The following is a 21,080-nucleotide window of genomic DNA, read 5'->3' on the forward strand; positions in this document are numbered from 1 at the left end:
CCAGAGGCCAGGGGAAGCAGACAACTTTGCTTGTCATTCCCCTTTGCCTGAGCATCTTTTTTCTGGTGGCATGGCCTTTTGAGGGCCGTAACCATTTATGCAGAGCCTTGATTTTACCTCCGCACCTTGCACAGGCTAGGGCCTTCCCTATTGTACCAGCATGTCAGAAACCCAAACCTCTTGATTGCCAAGATCCCCAAATACCCTCAAACAGGATCCCTCAAACAGGATTGGGGACTAGTGTAAGCATCACCTCACCACTTCTGGTGTATGAGAGTTTCTTCTGTTTCCTTTGAGCTCAATATTTTAGAGACTATGTATTATATTTGACTCATCATTTCTAGGTGTTTTGTATTGCGAGGTTTTTCAGGGTATCCAGTTTGTTATGATGACAAAATTAACAGTCCACAAGCTGTTACTTTCCTCCCACCAAAATCATCAGTGAGTAATGGCCACGCTTCGGTCTTTCTCCAAGTCAGAGACCAACTTCTTCATAGTTAGGACAGGGATACTATCCAATTAATAGACAAACATACCCTGCAGAGAAATCTTCCTCATGTCTGAAACGTTCCTGCCAAATTCCTTTACTTTATCAGGTTCTAAGAGTTCCTGGATTACTCAAAAAGTTTATCAATGTGAGTTTCTTGCGAGAACATTCTAGGAAGTTTAATTGGGAACAGAAAAAATATAGAGCCATTTGAAATGATCCAAGTGGGACTCAGGTGGGTTCCATAGTCTTTGCATGTTAGAACACACTTGCTTAAAGCTTCTACTCCATGTTTGTTTTGTCTTGTTTTCAATTAATGAAGCAGATGAGTCAAAAAAAATTAAAACCTAGACTTGCTCAAAAACACAAAACTTTCTTGGTGAATCTCACTTTTAGGTAAGATTCTGGAAAGAAAATAATGTTGGTTTGGAGAAATTGCAACTAGTTGATCTTGCTGGTTTAGCAACATATTGTTGTACTAAGAAAGAAGATGGTGCAATTTCCCTGTAATCTTCAGCCCCCACATGAAGTGCGTTCTTTCCTAATTATGGTTTGAAAATCAAAACGCCTGTGTTAAAGGCCATTTACTTACTGAATGGCAAATGGGAGAACAAGCATAAACAACTGGTCAGAGAAAATGGCTTTTTAAATCCCCAGCCATTTACACAGGGCCAGAGAAAACTATCAAGCTTCTCATGGCACAAAAAAACCACGACCGTAGTTACCTCCTGATATTAAGATCCCTATAATGACTAAATATTCAGAGTTAGGCATGAAGAATATTTCGGAATAGGAGATTAAATGGGAAGGAAAAGGATAATGTCCTAAAAATGAGCCACTAACTACAGAAACTAAGTTGGGTTGTAAGGAAATAAAGTTACATCTTTGCTCACCTGAATTTTGTGACTGTGAAATTTATATCTGCTAACAGATCTGGATCCAGAATAACTCTGATTTAACGCTGAAATCTCCTAAACTACTGGCTTGGGACATCATAAGTTTTCACTAATTGAATTGTACAGAATCCAGAAATACATAACTATGAAATAAAATTTTGTATAAAGCTACATTTCAGACTAGTGAAGAAAAGCATATTCAATAAGTCAATTTGGTATAACTAGTAACAACTTGGGGAAAAAATTAAGACAAATCTCATCTCACTCTTTATACCAAAGTAAATTTCATAAAGATCAAAGATTTAAACCCTGAAAAACAAACTATAAACATGCCTAAAGAAAACTGGGTGTATTTATTCATAATCTTAGAATGAAGAAGACTTTTTAAAGAATGACACAAAACATAGAAGCATATATTAATAAATTTAGCTGCAAATATTTTTAAATTTCTATGCAATAAAATATAATAATGAACAAAAGCAAAGACAATTGGTAAACTGGCAATATTGTTTACAACCCATGTTGTAGATAAAGGGCTAGCTTCCTAAATTTAAAAGGAATGTGTATATACCAGGTGCAGTGGCTCACGACTGTAATTCCAACACTCTGGGAGGCCAACGCAGGCAGATCACTTGAGGCTGGGAGATTGAGACCAGTCTGGTCAACATGAAAACCCTGTATCTACTAAAAATACAAAAAATTAGCTGGGTGTGGTGATGCATGCCTATAATCCTAGCCACTCATGAGGCTGAGGCAGGAGAATCGCTTGAACCCAGGAGGCAGAGATTGCAGTAAGCCAAGATCACGCCACTGCATTCCAGCCTGGATGACAGAATGAGACTCTGTCTCGGAAACAAACAAACAAAAAAGAAGGTATACTCCAGATATACTTGAAAAAGTATTCCATCAAATATGTTCATTACAGTATCATTTTTAGTAAAAATATATGTTATTATATATTATACATTATAATATACAATTATATATTATAATATTTTGTAATAAAAATATATATATTTTTTTTTACTAAAATTTTCTTTAAGAAGGGAACTAAAGAAGGATTGCCTGAGGCAGACCATACAAATGGCAGGTAGTGATCTTGGACAGTATAGACTTGACACAGTTATATTTCTCAGCTAACAAAATAATCCCTCATCCTTTATTCATACCATAAGGCTTTTGTATTTTCTTTTTAATTAACTTACCAAAAAATATTGATTAGAGTCCTACTATATTCTAAGGATAGTCTATTACATCTTTTCAATAAAGCCGGACCTTGAGGGATTGGTGTAATTTCACCAGGTAGAAAAGACAGGTAAGGCATTACAGAAGGACAAACAAACATGGGGCCATGAAAGTTTATGGTGTGCTTGATGTGCAGGATAGAGCACACATGTATTACATGGGGGGTGGAAAGGGGTGCAGAAGCAGTGTAGCCAGAAAATGAGGCTGCAGTCAGACTCTGCTGCAGAAGCCATTGGTTTTTCAGCAAAAGATTATTATTGTTAAATTTGTATTTTAGAAAACAACTCTGGCAGCTGTGTGCAGGATGGAATGAACAGAGAAGGAGGCAAGAAGGCCAGATAGCTGGTTGATGCAACAGGTGATGAGGTCAGAACAAGGGCAGAAGATAGAATGGACAAGAGAGAGACACTGGGAACATTTCAGAGATAGGTTAAACAGAATGTGGCTACTTATAAGATGTGGGAAATGAAGGAGATTAAATCATTTGATATAGTATTAACAACACATAGGTGATCAGATGTGAGAGGCAAAGAAAATGAACACATTTCTAGTTTTGTTGACTGTGAGAAGGCAAAGCTTTTAATCAACACAAAGAGTCCAGAAAGGGAAGCATTTTGGTAGAGGACTGGAAGATATGCTAAATTTTGGAGGCACTGGGTTTAAAGTACCTATGGGGCACATAGACACAGATGTCTGACTGGTATGTGGAAACATGGCAGGAACATTGGGTGTGAAAAAGACTGCACTAGCATATGGATAATGCTGGAAGAGAAGGGTGTGGAGATAGACCTTCAGAGAATCTTTGCATTTCAGGTCTGAGTCAAGGAAGAGGAGTCAGCCAAGAAGCTGGAGAAGGAAGAGAGAGTGTGAAGAAAAAGTAGTGACCCAAAGCCACAAGTGGAGTGAGCGAGGGAAACCAGCCCTGAATGGTAGAACTACAGAGTGAGACCAACAGAGTCCCACAGAAGGTGGGCAGCATAATCTGTCTCCTTAGCCCCACTCAATTTTCCCCCGCTGCTCTATAATTTGAAGAATTGTTCAGCTTTTCATATAAAAACTCGCAAATACTTTCAAAAAAGTAAGTGGTATATTCCTTTTTATCCTAGGGATTCATAAATATGAAAGATGAAGCAACTTTCCCTACACCACTTGGCAAGTCAAGGACAATGAAGTTTAGAGTTTCCCAGGCCTTAGTCCAAGACCCATCAGCCAAACCTTTCAAGCACATAAATAAACAAAACCAGCAAAATAAACCAAGAGTTGACCAAAAAAAACATGCAAATTAAATTATGTATTTTTTCTATTTTCATGAGAAAACTTACTTCTGACAAAAATACTAGATTCCTTTCTTATGCTTTATATGGTGTGTTCTTGTTCCTTTTTAAGTCTCATAAAAAAATTTCCCCATAATCTTCATGTTCCTTGAATCCTGCCAAAGCCATGGACATTCCTGAAGAGTAGATTTATTTAGAATACTGAATCAACAATTTCTACGCATTTCATTTCACTACGTTTTTGAGAGTCACTAAATGTTTAATCTTGTAATTAATCCTAAAGCCCTTCTAATTGTGTTTGCTCAGAAAAAAACAAACTGATTCAGATTGCAATAACATACTATTAGACATGCCTTGGAATTTATATAAGAAACCAATAAGTTAGCATAAAAATAATTGAGATGTATATATTATGACTTAAAGCTGCCAGGCCCAGGTATGGTGGTTCACTCCTGTAATCCCAGCATTCCGGAAGGCCGAGGCAGGCGAATCACCTGAGATCAGGAGCTCAAGGCCAACCTAGCCCACATGGTGAAACCCCATCTCTACTAAAAAACACAAAAATTAGCTGGGCGTGGTGGCATGCGTCTATAGTGCCAGCTACTCAGGAGGCTGAGGCAGGAGAATCACATGAACCCGGGAGGTGGATGTAGATGGTGCAGTAAGCCAGGATCACACCACTGCACTCCAGCCTGGGCAACAGAGCAAGACTGCCTCAAAACAAAACAAAACAAAAAAAGACTTAAATCTTTCAAAGCAAATAAACAAGATACAAAGATGTTTTTCATAAAGAATGTTTTTTAAAAATATGCATAAGATGTATCCAAAATAAGACCATTTTATTAAATCGCATTTTTAGGGTCCGAACTCAAACTAGACACTGGAAATGAGCTCAGCAGGTGAACAGGTAGTTGTTTTCTAAAACAAAGTACTAAGGACTCAGTGGTGGAACTTGAAAGAATTATAATAATTTTTTCTTATAAAATCAATTTTTATCAGTAAATTTAAAAAACGATCTCACATTTTCACGTAGATATTTTAATAACTGGAAAATTTAATTCTGAGCTAATCTAAGTTAAAACTGACTTTCACTGGTATCAATGTGGTGAAGGGAACTTCCACAAATCCAGTAAATTCAAGAGATGTCGGAGTATCTCTAGTTTAAGATATAGCTGGTCTTCCCCTCTGGTCTTGAAGCAAGCAGTTGCTCTTCTCCCTCTGGAGCTGATCCCTTCCCCTGCACTTTAGATCCCAGTCTTTCTATCCTCCTCAAAAAATTACCAACTCCACTGGTACCATCTTCGTGGTATCTCCTTTCTCTGGCTCCACTGGATCCATTTATCTTATGTGTAAATTGTGTCTCTGTCTTGGAAATAAATACATCTGTGAAAGTAACCCTGAGATCCACCCGGGATGTATCCCCTCCTCTTGTTCCTTTCGCCTGGCATTTCTTGACTGGTTGTCTCCACCAACTCCTTCCTTCAGCACCACCCACTCATGGCTTTACCTCATTTCCTGTAGTGAGGATCCTGCTCACTACCTTTACTTCCACTCAAAACCATAAATTGCGGTTCATCAAATCAATGGCCTATTCTCAAACATCATTTTTTTTGAATTTATAGCATATGACCCTGTTGGCCAGCCCCTCCTCAATAACAAGCTGGTTCATGTAAAACTTAGATCATTTGAATTTTCACAATGGTTAAGAACACAGATTTTGTTGTCAAGCAGACCTGGCATCATTGTTTAGTAGCTATTTGACCTCAGTGAAAATTCTTAAACTCCTATCAGTCTCAATTTGTTCATCCAAAAAAACTAAATAACTCTTCCTCCTAGGGGCAGCTGTGAGAATTAGTTAATAAAATGCATGTAAAATTCTTAGTATAGTAAATGCTCAGTAAAAATTACTTCTCCTACTGATTACTCCTCTGTGTTCTTTGCTAACTCCTCTCCATTCTTGTGTCCGTAAATGAGGATTTCTCAAAGTCCTACACTTTTCTCTCTACTAGCTCCCCTTTAGACACTTCATCTACTCTTACTGTTTCTAGTATGTTCACTACACTATAATCTTCTAGTTTTGGCTTTGACTTCTCTGCCAAGCACCAAACAACCCTACTTCACAAACTACCCTTGAGGATATTTCTGCATGAATGAGCTGTCATTCTTCAAATTCAACACACAACAAAAAGATATCATCATCTTCTACCTCCTCCCAACCTCCCTCAGTGGCATCACAGACATGGAATCTAAGATTCATTCATTAATCATTCCTCCTTCTCACCTCCCTACCCCTCACATATCCAATACCCTGTTTTTACTTTCTAATTTCTCTCATTTCTGATTATGCCTTTTCATTTCAATCACCAACACTCCAGCCTGAACCCTTATCTTCTAGCACCTAGATTATTGAAATAGCCTCTCAACTTGTATGCTTGTATCTCGTTCACCATCAGCAGATTAGTTTTCCTAAAATGTCAGTTTAATGGTACTTCTCCCTTGCTCAAAATCCATTTACACCTACTTTTCTCTCCCATTGTCTACAAGATGAATTAAAATGGCTGTCTTTAATTCAAGATCCTCCACACCCAGACAGTAATCAACCTTTCCAATTTTATCTTCCAACCAAAATCTTCCAGGTTAAAAACTAATTTATCTTTGTATTCTCAATATCTATCACAATATCAGCCAATAAATAAAACTGAACTGAGCTATTCTAGCTAATATACTTCCATAATTTAGAGTCATTTGTTAAGTGAATGTTAAATTTATTCTTAATTCAATCCATTTGTCTAATGAATATTTATTGCCAAAGAGCCTGAAACTGTATAAGCAGTATAATTAAACAATATTTACAAATGAATGAATTAGTCAAGATAGGCCAATTTATGCTGAGGTAACAAATAATCCCAAAATCTTAGTGGTGCTACACACAGCTTACTTGTCACTCATACAAAGCTGAGGCAGGGGAGGTTCCATGAAGCTGCCCTTCTTGTGGAATCTTGGTATCCCTACATGCTTCAATCTCATGGACATCTGTATCAAAATATCATTCCATAATCACCATGTCCAGAGAAAAGAGCATGGAAAATCATATGTCATTCTTAAACCCTTTCACCTGGAAGGAATACAAAACATCTTCACTTATACGTTATTTATCAAAGCAGGTTTGCTTTGTGGCCCCAGGATGACTGAGAAGAAAGTGTTTGGTCACTCTTACCAGTGACCAAACACTTAACCACTTAACAAGCATCCAAATCTCCAGATACTGCTTGCCACAGACTCCAGGATAACTGAAAGCACATTACATAGAAAGGAAGCTGGCAGAACCATGGCAGAGTGGGAAGTAACAGCAGTTAAGGAGCTGCTTGGGGAGGATAATGCACATATCAGCATCTCAGAAGGCAACTCTTCTGAGAGAATCATTGTTCTGGCCAGATCTATTAATGCCATCTGTAAAGCATTTGCTGTGATCACTAAAAATCTGGGAGAGGACATCAGCCACTCTGCAACCAGTGGGACCATTGATCCTCAGGCAACCTGTGGCCCAACTGGGTTCTGGTGCATTGGCATTCCTGTGAACTCGCTTTTTACAAAACATTTATCCTTTATAACCAGTGTGGCTCTTTCTTTGGTAAAGGCAGGTACAAGAGCAAGGAAATAGGAGACAGCACAAAGCTCAGGACCAGGTGGCAGGGCAGGCTGGAAGAAACGCAGGCAGGCCATCACTATTATGTCACCTATCATTGATTATGTGGACCAGACTTCATGGCCATGTTGGAAACTCTCTTTGGTCCCTGTGGCAGGCATGATTATCCAGGATCAACCCAAGTTTTTCAGCTCTCTGGTCAACTTTGCTGGTGTCAGGATGGACACAGCTCAGGCAACAAGGCATGCTTTTCCCACACCATCCAAGAGACACCAACCATGTGTCTCAACTCTGACCTGGAGAGACCACCTCTGGGGTTTACCAAGCGACATCAGATGGAAATGCAAAAGTCTCATTTCTCTATATTGTGTAATGATACCAGATTCCATGACACTTAATTCAGCTCTCCAGACATGAAAATCTCTTGGGCCTAGTTGAGCACCTTTGCATTCAAGTTTCCTTGAACTCACTTTTTCTAAAATATCTAGTTGGGTGCATGACCAGAAGTCAAGTTATCAAAATTCAATGAGATCTGTCAAATATCTGATATACAACTTAAAATCAGATCTGCTGGCAACGTTAGCTTTGCCTATAGAGGGTACCCAGAACCCTTCTGCTACTTACCACTCACGATCCATCTGTGGATTTTCTGAACAATTGGCAATTCCATGTTTTTAGTAGTCTATAATTTTGTTTCTACATTACTTTATCATTAAGTTGCAATTTTTGTTCATTGTTGTAATGGCTTTCTGTGTTAAGCTGTTATCACTGAGTGTCCTACTTCATTTTATAAGTTTTTTGTTTGTTGTTTGTTTTCTTTCTTACTCATGAGTATACTTTTCTCTGTCAAGAAAAAGTAATAAGAGACTATTAATAAATTTGGGTTTGGTTATGTAATGTCAAGACATTTTTGAAAAAAACATAAAAGATGTGTTGAAAAATAAATTGAGGGGAAAGACATATATAAGTGATATTTTTTCTAATCTTAAAAATAATACTTGTTCTCAATGCCAACACATAATGTCGTACAGTTATATTTTCAAAATGGTGACCAGTGAGAAATAAAATCCACTTTCCTAGTGCCAGGAGATCTGCATCTCCACTATGGTTAGGGGAAGAGTTTTTCTAATGTTTCCAAAAACTTCGTAGAGGCTTCCGATGGTCTTATTTCTCCTACAAATTCAAATTGTGCAGACAAGCACAAAGCAGAAAACTGAATCCTACCATCCACTCCCAGGAAAGTGACCCCTGTTAATATTTTGGGGGTATACGCTTCTTTTGTACTACTCAAATATTATATCTGAATAGGTAGATTGTTTAAAAAGGTATAACTATGCCATAATATTCTCCAACTCACTTTTTCATTTCTCCTCAATGTAATGACACCAGATTCCATGACACTTCAGAACCATCTTTCACAGAAACATATTTACATGAAACTCTATACCAGGTGTTCTTCTAGGGGCCAGGGATAAAGATGTGGAAATAAAAATAAAAGTCCCCAGAAAGCTTACCTTTTGAAGAAGAGGAGAGGGAGGACAAAAAATAAAAAGTCAAAGACAAAACAACAGATCATACATTTTAGTTAATAGTATATACTAAGGAAAAAAATAGTTAAAGAGATAAGGAGGAGTGAAGAGGAATGATATTTTAGATAGAATAGTGTGTCAGTCAGGGTCCCAGCAGAAAAAGAGCTTCACCCTCAGATGAATCAGAAGAAGAGATTTCATTTGAAGTTCACAGAGGCATAAATGGGAGGCAAAGCAAAAGGGAAAAGGTAGTACTATTCCAAGGGCTGAAGGAGCAAAGACAGAATAGAACAGGAGAGCCCAGCGCCAGCTGGGGCCATGGAGAAGGGTGATCTGGAGTTGCGGGAATGCAGCGACTTCTAGAGATGCAGGCCTGAATCAAAGAAGGAGTGGGGGAGAAATACCTGGCCTTTCTCCGTTCCCCTCTGTGCTGGTGCCAATCATGACAGAATCCAAAAGGAAGCCAAAAGGGCACAGGAGGTGGTGGGGTGAAAAAAGTGAGAAGTCATCAGATTTCAGATAGTTTGAAGATAGAGCCAGTGAGTTTTGCTGATTGATATGGGGAGAGAAGGAAAGAACAATATCAGGATGACACCTAGGTTTTGGCCTAGGTGCCGATCAATAGAGTTACAATTATTGAGATTGGAAACAGTGAGGAAGAAGCAGGTCTGGAAGGTAAGAGTTTGGTTTTGGACATGTCTGGTTTGAAATGCTTATTAGACATACAAGTGGAAAGGTGAATTTGGAGCTTAGAGGAGATATAAATTTGGGATTTGTCTGAAAATAGATACCCTTGGGGCTGGTTAAGATCACCTAGAAAGGGGTATGATAGACAACCAAAGAGAGTCAAGGACACTGTCCCTAGAGCACTCCAACATTTAAAGGCTCAGGAGATCAGATACAGCCAGCAGAGGAAAAGCAGAAGATACGTCCAGTAAAACTGGGAGAGGATGATGAATGGGAAACTAAGTGGAGAGAGTATTTCAAAGAAAAAGGAGTATTGCCCAAGGGATTTGGCAGCATAGAGGTTCCTAGTGACCCTGATGAGAATCATTTCCATGAAGCCGTGAGGGTGACATCCTGATTGGAATGAGAGAGAAAAGAAAAGGCGAGGACACGGAACCAGCAAATACAGGCTGTCTGTTTTACTGGTTTGGTGATGAAGAACAGCAATAACTTGGGGAGAACTTGGGAGAGACACCACACATTGTATGCTGATGGGAGTGATCCCTCAAAGAGGTGAAAATTGATGCTGCAGAAAGGAGAGGGCATGATTGCAGAAGCAAAGCCCAGGATGGACTTCAAAGATTCAGTGCTGTCGCATATAGGCCCAGGGACTGAGACCATTTGAAAGATAACAACAGAGGAGACCATCTAGACACATAGCCAGATGGAGTTGGAGGTAGAAGATAAGGAAAACCTCTCCTGATGGCCTCTATTTTCTCAGTAGACTAAGAAGCAAGGTCATCAGCTAAGAGTGAGATCAGAGGAGAAGGTGTTGGAGGTCTGAGGGTAGAGGAGAATACATGAAATGGTCCCTCTTGGTGAAAGGAAAAGATAACTGATACAGTTTGGATGTGTGTTCCCGTCCAAATCTCATATTGAAAGGTAATCCCCAATGTTGGAGATGGGGCCTGGTGGCGAGTGATTGGAGCATGGGGACAGATTTCTCATGAATGATTTAGCACCATCCCTCTTGTTACTGTTGTCCCTGCCATAGTGAGTGAGTTCTCGTGAGATCTGGTTATTTAAAAGTGTGCGGCATCTCCCCACTCACTCTCTTGCTCCTGCTTTCGCCTTGTAAGGTGCTTGCTCCCACTTTGCCTCCCACCATAATAAGTAAAAGCTCCCTGAGGCCTCCCCAGAAGCAGATGCCACTATGCTTCTTGTACAGCCTGCAGAACCATAAGCCAATTAAGCTTCTTTTCATATAAATTACTCAGTCTCCAGTGTTTCTTTTAACAATGCGAAAACAGCCCAACACAGTAACCTACCGTAAAAGTGGGGTAGGAATGCCTGCCTCTGTTGCAATAAATCTTAAGTAGACCAGCCAGTAGAGTGGATTTTCTCTACCTGTTTTCTCCCTCCACATTCAGCTGCTCAGGTGCAGGTATAGAGAAGCCAAAGAATTGGGTTGTCCCAAGGTTCTGGGTTTTTCTTTATAATGGCTGTATGTAGACTATTTTTTCATGCAAAATGATTTGCTATTCTTAATTTGACAGTCCAGTAATGGCTCATATATCCATCATAGTGAAGAAAATAGGTGATATCTTTTAAGTGATATTAAACATAACTGAATCTAGGACTTACATTTTTTATTTGAAAGCTCTGGGCAGTTTATTCTGAAAGAGCATTTGGAGTATGTCAGGATGATGATGCCATTTGTAATGTCATTTGATCTTTAGGATTTATACTAAGAAGTAAATTTTGAATTCAAGCCTGTGAAGCAGCATATTAGTGACTTACACAATGAACATTTATGTATTCCCACATAGGTCTGCAAGCCATCTGGACTCAGGAGGCGCAGGCTGAACTTGAGACTTTCAGCTGGATTCAGGTGTGCTCCTCGGGTCTCCTTTCTAGATGCAGGCTGAAGTGGCTGCACCTTCCTATAGCATGTTTTTCTCATGGTGATGAAGGAGAGGTGGGTGCAGGACGTGCAATGCCCCTGAAGACCTTGACTCAGAACAAACACACTGTCACCTCCACCCACATCCCATTGGCCAAAGGAGGTAACACGGCCAGGCCCACATTAGTAGGATGCAAAATACAATCTTCCCACAGTAGAAAGCACTTCAAATTCCCATGGCCAAGGACAAGAACATATCATTTTATTATAGGATAAAGTGAAAAACTAGGGACAATAATCTTGGTTACTGCAGGGAAAATAAGACTTCTTAACATTATTGAGAACCATAGACTTTATAGTCAGATGGTTTGGGTTTCCTGTGTATGAGAATTTGATATTATACATGATGCAATCTAAAACCTCAGAAACTCTCTAGACTTCTGGGTTCAGAATGATTAGTCAGTGATCTGAATCTCTATCCATTCCTTTTTTAATCTCCTAAACTGCTGTTGAATTGTTTTCAAATGAGCCCAAAAGTTATATTTCTGAATCTGAATTTAACACAAGCTAGCCCTCTGAAAGGCAGTCCTTTCTTCCCTCCTAACCAAGTTCAGTGGTTGGAAAAATTACCTATTTAAGATCCTTAAGCTCCATAAATTTAAAAGAATCCTGTTTCCTCAAGCAAGCTTTTCTAGTTCAAATAATTTCAGAATGGAGTCTGTTAGGAAATGGTCCAGAGGTTGGGTGGGGGATGGAAGGAAGACAGGGACTTACAAGGGATATTGCAAATGACTACCTTAAAATACCAACATAAAGCAATGGGTTCCCAAAGTCCTTCACACTGTTATCAGACACAAAGATTTGAACAAAAATAAATGAAACATAGAAATCAAAAGGTTTTCTTTGAAGTCTCAGGGTTATTTGCTTCTGAAAGCAAATGTGTTGTTCTTGCCTCTTAGCAAAACACTTTTCCTATTGATTCATCACTTTATTGCTTTTCTGTCTTCTCAGAACTTGAATGGGGATCCAATCCAGTGGTCAGTAATCTTTCTTCTTGACTGTTTCCAGAGACTTTGCCCTTTCCATCTTTGCTCACAGTTTCTTCAGTTTGTTTCTTTTGACTCTGTTATTTGATGCTCTTTACTATTATTGAATCCTTGAAGCTATATGCAGATTTTGTTTAATGTTTTTAACAAATACACACATTCATTTAGACAAAAAGTGAAATGCATTTTTAAGGTCATGCTGAATCAGTAAACGTATTGTTGGGTGTTGTGGTCATCTCTTCTTTCAGTGGGAAATTTTAGCTTCCTGGATTCTGTGAATTTTGCAGAAGTACTTGATTGTGATAACTTCTTCAAACCCTTTCTTTATGTTACTAAGTCTGAGTTTGAAGGCCTGAGAACCCAGTCGGCTGCTAATGCAAATCAGAGTTCAAAGGCTGGGAAGCCTGGAGTTCTGCTGCTGAAGGGCAGGAGAAGAAGGGTGTCCCAGCTCCAGCAGAGAGGCTGAATTCACCTCTCCTCTGCCTTTTGTTCTATCTGAGCCCCCAGATGATTGTCTCGTGCCCACCCACATTGACGGCAAATCTTTCCTACTCAGTCTACCACTCACACATCGCTAAGTGCAAAACATCCCACTTCTTTTTTTTCTTTTGTCTATAAATTTGTGAGGCAATTCCAGAATCACGGCTTGTCAAGGCCCTGCAATGCTTCCACATTATGGTTAGTAAGAATTCTAAGCTGAAATCATGGAACAAGGCAAAGTCAAGCCAGTCAGAGACAGAAAAACTATCTATTATTCTATATTATTATTTAAGAAAATTACTTGGCACCTTACATTTTAATAGAAAAAGAAAGGGATGGGATTGTGGACATTTTTAAGTTTTTAACTTTAGGTTATTTACTTTGATTTAACCTGACTCCTTACTACATTTTACATAAGAAAGTAAATAATCGACTAGATAGACTGATTATTTTAAATCCAGCTTACTATTCAGATATTAAAAAGCTCAGACAAGTCACTGGATTGTCTAACCTTGTTGATTAATTTGACATGCTTGCCATATTAAGAATTTGCATGAACGAAATTGTCATTTAGCTCCCATGAGCCACCCAGCTTCCAAGTGTTAGGAAAACATTTAATTCAATGAACATTTATTAAGTGTCTTTCACCTTCCTGGAAAAGATTGTTACTTCTCTATTATCTCCTTCAGGGCATAACTTCTTGAAGGTAGATATATTATATTGAATTAATTTCCAGTATAATATCCTAGGATGGTTTTATTAACTCAGTGTTTATTCAATTAATAATAATTAAATGCATTTTTTCAGACTCAATCACTGATCACTTGGTAGTAATTACCTCGATAGAACCACAAAATGGAGTCACAAATAACAGTGTGACTTCATCTGGATTAAATTAATAGGGTTTACGGTGCATTTCAATGGATAATGACAAGGACAAATGCCTTTGGGGCAAAATTGCATGACATGATTAAAGGGAGCAATGCTGACTTTTATTTTAAAATATAATAGCTTTACAATCTAGTCTCTTCACCAATAATTGTTAATTCCCAATATTTTCTAATCCTTCTGGGCATATTAAAAAAGGGGAGATTGTATATTAAAATATAATTCCCTTCTGGCCCCAAATAAGAATATAAATAAGGAATCTGAGTCTAATTATCTAGCATTACATTAGACCCTTAAGAAAAAAATAAATGTAAAGTTCAAAAATGTGCATAACGTTTTAGTCTTTTAAGAGACCTAGAGGCCTCATTTATCATTAGTATAGAAAACAAATACAAAATATACATTGCTATTTCTTCCAACTTTCATACTTTAAAATAGATCTTATCTTCTCTTCCTTTTCTTCCTTCCCCTTTTCTCTTTCCTTCCCTTCCAAATAATGCAGTCCTAAAACCATGAATTGGGGCAGAGTAAGGAAGCATTTGTCCCCAAAGGAGAGAGCCACCATGGCCCAGAGCAGGGTGTCATAGAGCAGACACTCTCTAAGATGGCTGCCCCACAGGGGTTTTAAAGCCTGAGCTGTGTAAGAAGAGTGTCCACCAAAAAGGGGCAATCTGCTGTGGGCTGCCAGAACTCAAAGAGGGTGAGGAAAACATCCAGGCGTGGGAGCTTCCCAGAGTGTTGAAGCTGATGGTGTAATTCTCAGTCTGAGTCTGAAGGCCTGAGAACCCAGTCTACCGCTACTGCAAATCAGAGTTCAAAGGCTGGGAAGCCTGGACTTCTGCCGTTTAAGGGCAGAAGAAGGGTGTCCCAGCTCCAGTAGAGAGGCTGAATTCACCTTTCCTCTGCCTTTTGTTCAATCTTAGCCCCCAGATGATTGTCTGGTGCCCATCCACAATGATGGCAAATTTTTCCCACTCAGTCTACCACTCACACAAACACACCGAGAAATGCTTTACCAGCTATCTAGGTATCCTTTAATCTAGTCAAGTTCACACCCAACATTAACCATCACACCTACCAAAGATGCATCACCTGAGTGTAATCATGAAGAAACATCAGACAACCCCAATTTGAATGACATTTTACAAAATAGCCTTTGAAAAGTGTCAAGGTTGTGAAAGTCAAAGAAAAACTGAGGACTTCTTCCAGACTGAAGGAAACTAAAATGACAACTAAATGTGATGTGTGATTTTGACCTGGAACCTTTTGTTATAAAGCATATAATTGGGATGGTCAGCAAAACTTAAATGGGGTCCGAGGATTAAAGTTAGCAAAGGGCCAGGCGCAGTGGCTCACAGCTGTAGTCCCAGTGCTTTTTTATGGTGGGAGGATTGCTTAAAGCCAAGAGTTCAAGACAAGCCTAAGCAACATAACCAGACCACATATCTCCAAAAAAAAAAAAAATTTAGGTGGGCGTGGTGGTGTGAACCTATAGTCCCAGCTACTCAGGAGGCTGAGGCAGGAGGACTGCTTGAGCCCAGGAGTTTGAGGCTGTAGCAAACTATGATCATGGTATTGCACTTCAACCCAGTTGACAGAGACCCCATCTCTTTAAAAAAAAAAAAAAAAAAGTATCGGTGTTAATTTTCTGATTTTGGTGGTTATATTGTGATTATGTAGGAGAATATGCTTGTAGGGAAATACATACTAAAATACTTACAGGTATTAAGACATGAGGTCAACAACTTACTCTAAAATTGTCAGAAGAGCAAAAAACTTTTTGTTCTCCTCTGTACTTGCAACTTTTCTAAAAGTTTGATACTGTTACAAATTTTAAAATGTATTAAAAATAAAATAAGTCTCAATATTCAATTTGGATTTTTCCCATTTTTTATTTTTGTACTCTCAGTATCATGCAAAATGTACCTGGAACTCCTCAAGAGTGAAGGCTGCATCTCAACCACCTTTGCATCCCCCAAGTTCCTGGAACACACAGGCACTCAATAGTGTTCCTTGCACTGAGAATGAACACATCCCAATCAGTCCCCTTATTTATATTTCCAATTGTGGTTACTTTTACCTGTCAATTTAAATGATGCTTCTGGGAAATAAATTAAAACGACAATGCCTCTGAGCGATATTTCTCACTCTTCTCTATTGCCTCAACTCATGTGTCTGGGCCTATCCCATTCGCCACATAAAATTAAATGATAGAAACACGTATCCTAAACAATAAAAGTCTTTATTTTGCATACAACTTAGTCATTATGTAGTGGTCATTTAGCTGTTACTTATAGACCATTTTTTTTCTACCCTCTCCATCTTCTTATGCACATGGTTCTTTATTTTTCTAAATTCAACTTCCGTATAATCTTTTTTACATATGTTATACATTAAAGCCCTTAACCTAACTGTTGTAGGCCACATCCTTAAATTTTTCCTTGGCATCCAGATGAACATTTTGAGCCATGATGTAGAAAGCTTCCTGGGGCCTATCAGCCACCCACTATGGTCAGCACAGCCGTCCCTAGTGCTGTGGAAAGAGTTTGACAGTTTTATTATATTTTGCCATTAAAGTTTTATAAAAAGTAATAGAAAATAAGAAAATGGAATGGGTGATGCTAGCAAAAAATATATGTTTCATAAAACTAACATTACTGAGAGAAAAATGGAAATCAGTGGACATGCCAAACGCTGTAGATCTTCTTACTCAGAAACTCATTGGGCTTAAGCCAGGTGGCAGCATGTTCTATTGCAGGGGGAAAATAATCAAAGAACATATATGACACGTTAGAAATACATCTTCAAATAACACGTTTGATATTCAATTTTCATACATGCTTTCAGGAAGACCACACACACACACACACACACTCACATACACAAGTAGCGTACTGTCTACAGGGTTCATAAGAGAAAAAGTCCCCTCCTCTCCTAAAAAAAGCCCCTCCTCTCCTAAAAATCCAGGGTTGTCATTTTCAGCAGCCATGGCCTAGGGTGGTTGTACTGCTGAGAGCAACCATAGAAGTGGGCAAGACAAGCACCCTCACCTCAGCAGTGGTGGTGGAATCACAGACCTCGCCACCACTCCCATAAATCTCATGTATGAATGTCCAGGAGAAAGGAACATCTCTTTTATCTTTTTTTTATTTTTTATTTTTTGGCTATGGTCACAGTTCAAACCAAGATTGTCATAGATGTGTATGCAAATTTTTCACTTGGGTTCCAAATTCAAACTCAAATCTAAAGACTGTGTCTTACATTGTTCTATTTTAACTAGTTATTTTAACACAAAATATCTAGAAAGCAGGTCAATATATCTACAAAGCAGGTCAATTTAACATGGAAGAGAAGATAGAGGAGGAAGAAGAGGAGGAAAAAGAGGAGAAAGATGAGGAAGAGGAATAAGACAATAAGGAGGAAAAGAAAAAAATGAAGAAAGAGAAAAGGAAAGTGGAAATGGAATGGAAGCAGCATGAAATGCTGATAGAAAGATAACAAAGAAGAGAAGGCTACCACTTGCTTGGAGGAGCCCAGATTTGACTTTATGACCTCTACATCTGGTCACCACTTTGGAGTGTCCTTTCTAATTTCCCTCTCTTTTTCCCCTTTCCTTCTATATTAAAAGGTCAAGAGCACCTGGTCAGAGCCCTGGTCACTGGGATCTTGTTCAGTTTCCAAGTCACTAGTGTTAGTTAACAAGGACAGTATCATTCACATTTGTATAGTGCATCCCATTTTCTGAAGCACCATCACTTGGGGAACATTATTTCATTGTGGAAACTGAGACCTAATATTGTTTAATAGAAACCAAAAAAAATGAAAACAAAACAAAAAACATGGTGGTGGGAGTGTATGTGTGAATGTCAGACTTTCTCTCAAGTCTCTGGTCTTAAACTCAAAGTTTTGGGTTTTGGGTTTTGCTCCCCATTCCACAGTATCTCAGGATAGTTCTGTGTGTTCAAGCAGATAGGAAATCAATAGTTTTACTTAATCATAAGTAGAGAAACTATAAAGCTAGTTTCTATGACTGTGGAACTATGTAGTAACTCTCATAAAATTAAGAAATTAAGCCAACGCACATGCCATACACATAAAGACATATACTACATAACATACCAAAGTTATTTCTAACTGATGAGATTTTAGGTCATTTGTGTGTTCTTGTGTTTTCCAAATCTCCTAAAATGAACATGTATCACTTTTACAAATAAATGTTTTTTGTTAAAAAGTCTAAGGCAAACATGTAAAATTCTTACAGGAAACATGCAAGAATTTTTTTTAAAACATTCTCAAATTCTGCCCTCTTTTCTTCATACACATAGTGGAAATTATAGGAGTGATATTCAAATAGCATCAAATGACAGTCAGCAAAATTAATAATAATAATAACTCACTGAAATTAAGAAAAGTTTTGTTTACTTCCAGGATAAAAAATACATATATATACACAATTATTCTGATTATACATTAGCTATTGATTAGCTGCCAAGGTATTGTTACCTAATTTAATCTAGAAAAACAATAATATTTTGCTATCTTCCCTCCTCAAAGATTCCTGAGCCTTGGTAAACAATAAGCAGCTCCACAAATGAAAAATAGCTATTTCTGAGAGAGTCAATATCAGCCAGCCTCAGGGTGCACAGGATCATAGAGCAAACCAATAAAATTCATTCCTGTATTTACTCAGGGGATATTGCTGAGGGCCTAGTTATTTTGCAGCACCCTGTTTATGAAAAATTCATCACTGGTCTTCTTAGTATTAGGAATAATTTTGCTCCTTCTTAGTTTGGGGCCATATCGCTTTCTATATTAGCTACTGGAAAGTTTAGGGCAGACTTCGTAGCCAACATGAGCAAATAGACCCATTCTTACAGCACACATTTAATGTATAATGTAACTCCTAGCTTCATCTGCATCTTCTCACCCTCCTTTAGGGTTCTGGTACTCTCATCCACTTGTTTTCTATTTTACTTATCTCTTTGTACCATGTGTATTTTGGTAAATAATCTTCAATCCTTTCTGGGATAAGAAGAGCCACGTATAGATAAATGCATATTTATACACACACACACACAGACATACATATTCTAATTGCAAATATGTGGATTATTGATCTTTGGCTGTGTCAGTTACTATGTTTTTCACACTGTGCTTACCTACCACAAGTAACACTCAACATATAATCTTAATATACTACCCCAAATGCATGTCCTTTATCATCTTTCTAGCTCTTAGCGCTTAATATGCCATAAACAATTAGTGGCCAAGTCATTTATATCCAAAGTAACTGCTTCAGGATTTGAATTCAACCATATGATCCCTTTGGCCTCACTGTACTGATTCACACCTCTTAGTATGTTAGCAGAATTTGCCAGATTGCCCTCAAGAGGAAATAGTAATATTTCCTCCCTCAAGGTACTCTCTAACTATAAAAGCACTAATGATTTGTTTGCAGAGTTGAAGGTGGGGAAAGAGAAAGAAGGAAGAGGAGGCAAGGAGGGAGAGAGAATAACTGTGATATAATTCTAACTATCTGACCCTACAAAAACATGTAACTACTTCCAGTTTCTGAAAAAGAAAATCAGATGCAAGTAAGGTAATGATAAAAGTTACACAGCATGATTGCCATATTAGTGAGGCAATGAATGCTGATGTGGAACTGACAGCAGGCAGACCACATTTTCTCAAAATATTCCAAATAGAAATAAACAAAGTATGCATGTGCCTTTGATCCCAGCACTTTGGGAGGCCAAGGCAAAAGGATCACTTGAACCCAGGCCAAGGCAAAAGGATCACTTGAACCCAGGCAGCATAGCAAGACCCTGTCACTACAAAATACAAAAATTAGCTGAGTACGGTGCATGCCTGTAGTTTCAGCTAATCAAGAAGCTGAGGAGGGCAGATTGCTTGAGTCTGGAAGGTAGAGGCTGCAGTGAGCCATGATCACGCCACTGCACGCTAGCCTGGGATACAGAGTGAGACCCTCTCTGTCTCAAAACAAAGCAAAAAACAAAACAAAACAAAACAAAAGTATGCATGTGTTGTATATGTGTGTGTATGAAATAAAGTAGGGCTAGGGGAAACAAGGACCACAAAGAGAGTCCAAATTTGGTGTAATGCAAAGCCTTCCTTTTAATTATCAACAAAATAAGGAAGATTCATAGCTTGATATTCATTAAAAAATGTTTTCTAAGGAAAATATAGTTTTGAGTTTTTAAACTGTGGTGGATTTCTCCTATATGGAGCTGACACTCAGTAGATTTACTTTTGACCAGTCATCACTTGCAACAAGTATGTTTCAAAATGATTCAGCTCACAGGGAATATAAAATTTTGATCCAAATCAGCTCCTTGAGATGTGGCTTAGGAAAGATTCCAAGGAAAACTGCTGATATTACAGGTAACGGCATCTGCTTATACTTTCAAAGCCTCGTAAGCTGTTTTTTGGTGGAGTTTGTTCCTAAAATCAGAACTCTAGGACAGGTAGTACAGAATAAAATCTCAGAACATGGCAGAAAGATTCCTGAGCTTTCACAAACTTTGAACTAAGCTATATTTCCTAGAATCATAAACAATAAGGGACAGAGAGAAATTGGAATCCTAGAATTCCCATTCAGACATTCAAAGAAATTGTTAAAATATTCCAGGAAACTGTCTAAAGATATTTTATACAAAAATCTCACAATGTGGTCCACTAAGCACAGAATGAAATAAGTGTACAATTCCTCTACCAATTAGAACCCACTGGCTATGTTCATAAAGAAGGTGATGGGGTCATTAAGTCACATGGCCCAGGCAGACAGTTCAAATGACCTCCACCCTCTCCATGTGGAAGAGGTTGGAGGTTTAGCCAACATTGACTGCCCTGTTATTTGTGTGCCTGGCCCCATCCGAGGTTCAAGGGATACGAGATCAGTAAAGCTCTGTCCAGAAGGCCCTTATAGTCCAGACAAAAAGAGAGAAGTTAACCAACAATTAAAATACAGCAAGAGGCAATATAGTGGCTAAGAGTATCGAC

The 21,080-nt window shown here is 38.4% G+C and overlaps 1 long non-coding RNA gene across 2 annotated transcripts in view; it reads left to right on the forward strand.

Moving 5' to 3' along the window:
* The window catches only part of LOC140713473 (uncharacterized), a 29,782-nt gene extending 14,065 nt beyond the window's left edge, over window positions 1–15,717 (forward strand). For both annotated transcript variants that reach the window (XR_012095557.1, XR_012095558.1), the window contains 2 exons: window positions 3,442–3,596; window positions 11,573–15,717. This is a non-coding gene — a long non-coding RNA (uncharacterized lncRNA). The remainder of the gene's footprint in view (window positions 1–3,441; window positions 3,597–11,572) is intronic.
* The last annotated feature ends 5,363 nt before the right edge of the window (window positions 15,718–21,080 follow it).

The sequence above is a fragment of the Chlorocebus sabaeus genome, chromosome 15 (genome assembly GCF_047675955.1).
Source record: "Chlorocebus sabaeus isolate Y175 chromosome 15, mChlSab1.0.hap1, whole genome shotgun sequence".
Classification (NCBI taxonomy): domain Eukaryota; kingdom Metazoa; phylum Chordata; class Mammalia; order Primates; family Cercopithecidae; genus Chlorocebus; species Chlorocebus sabaeus.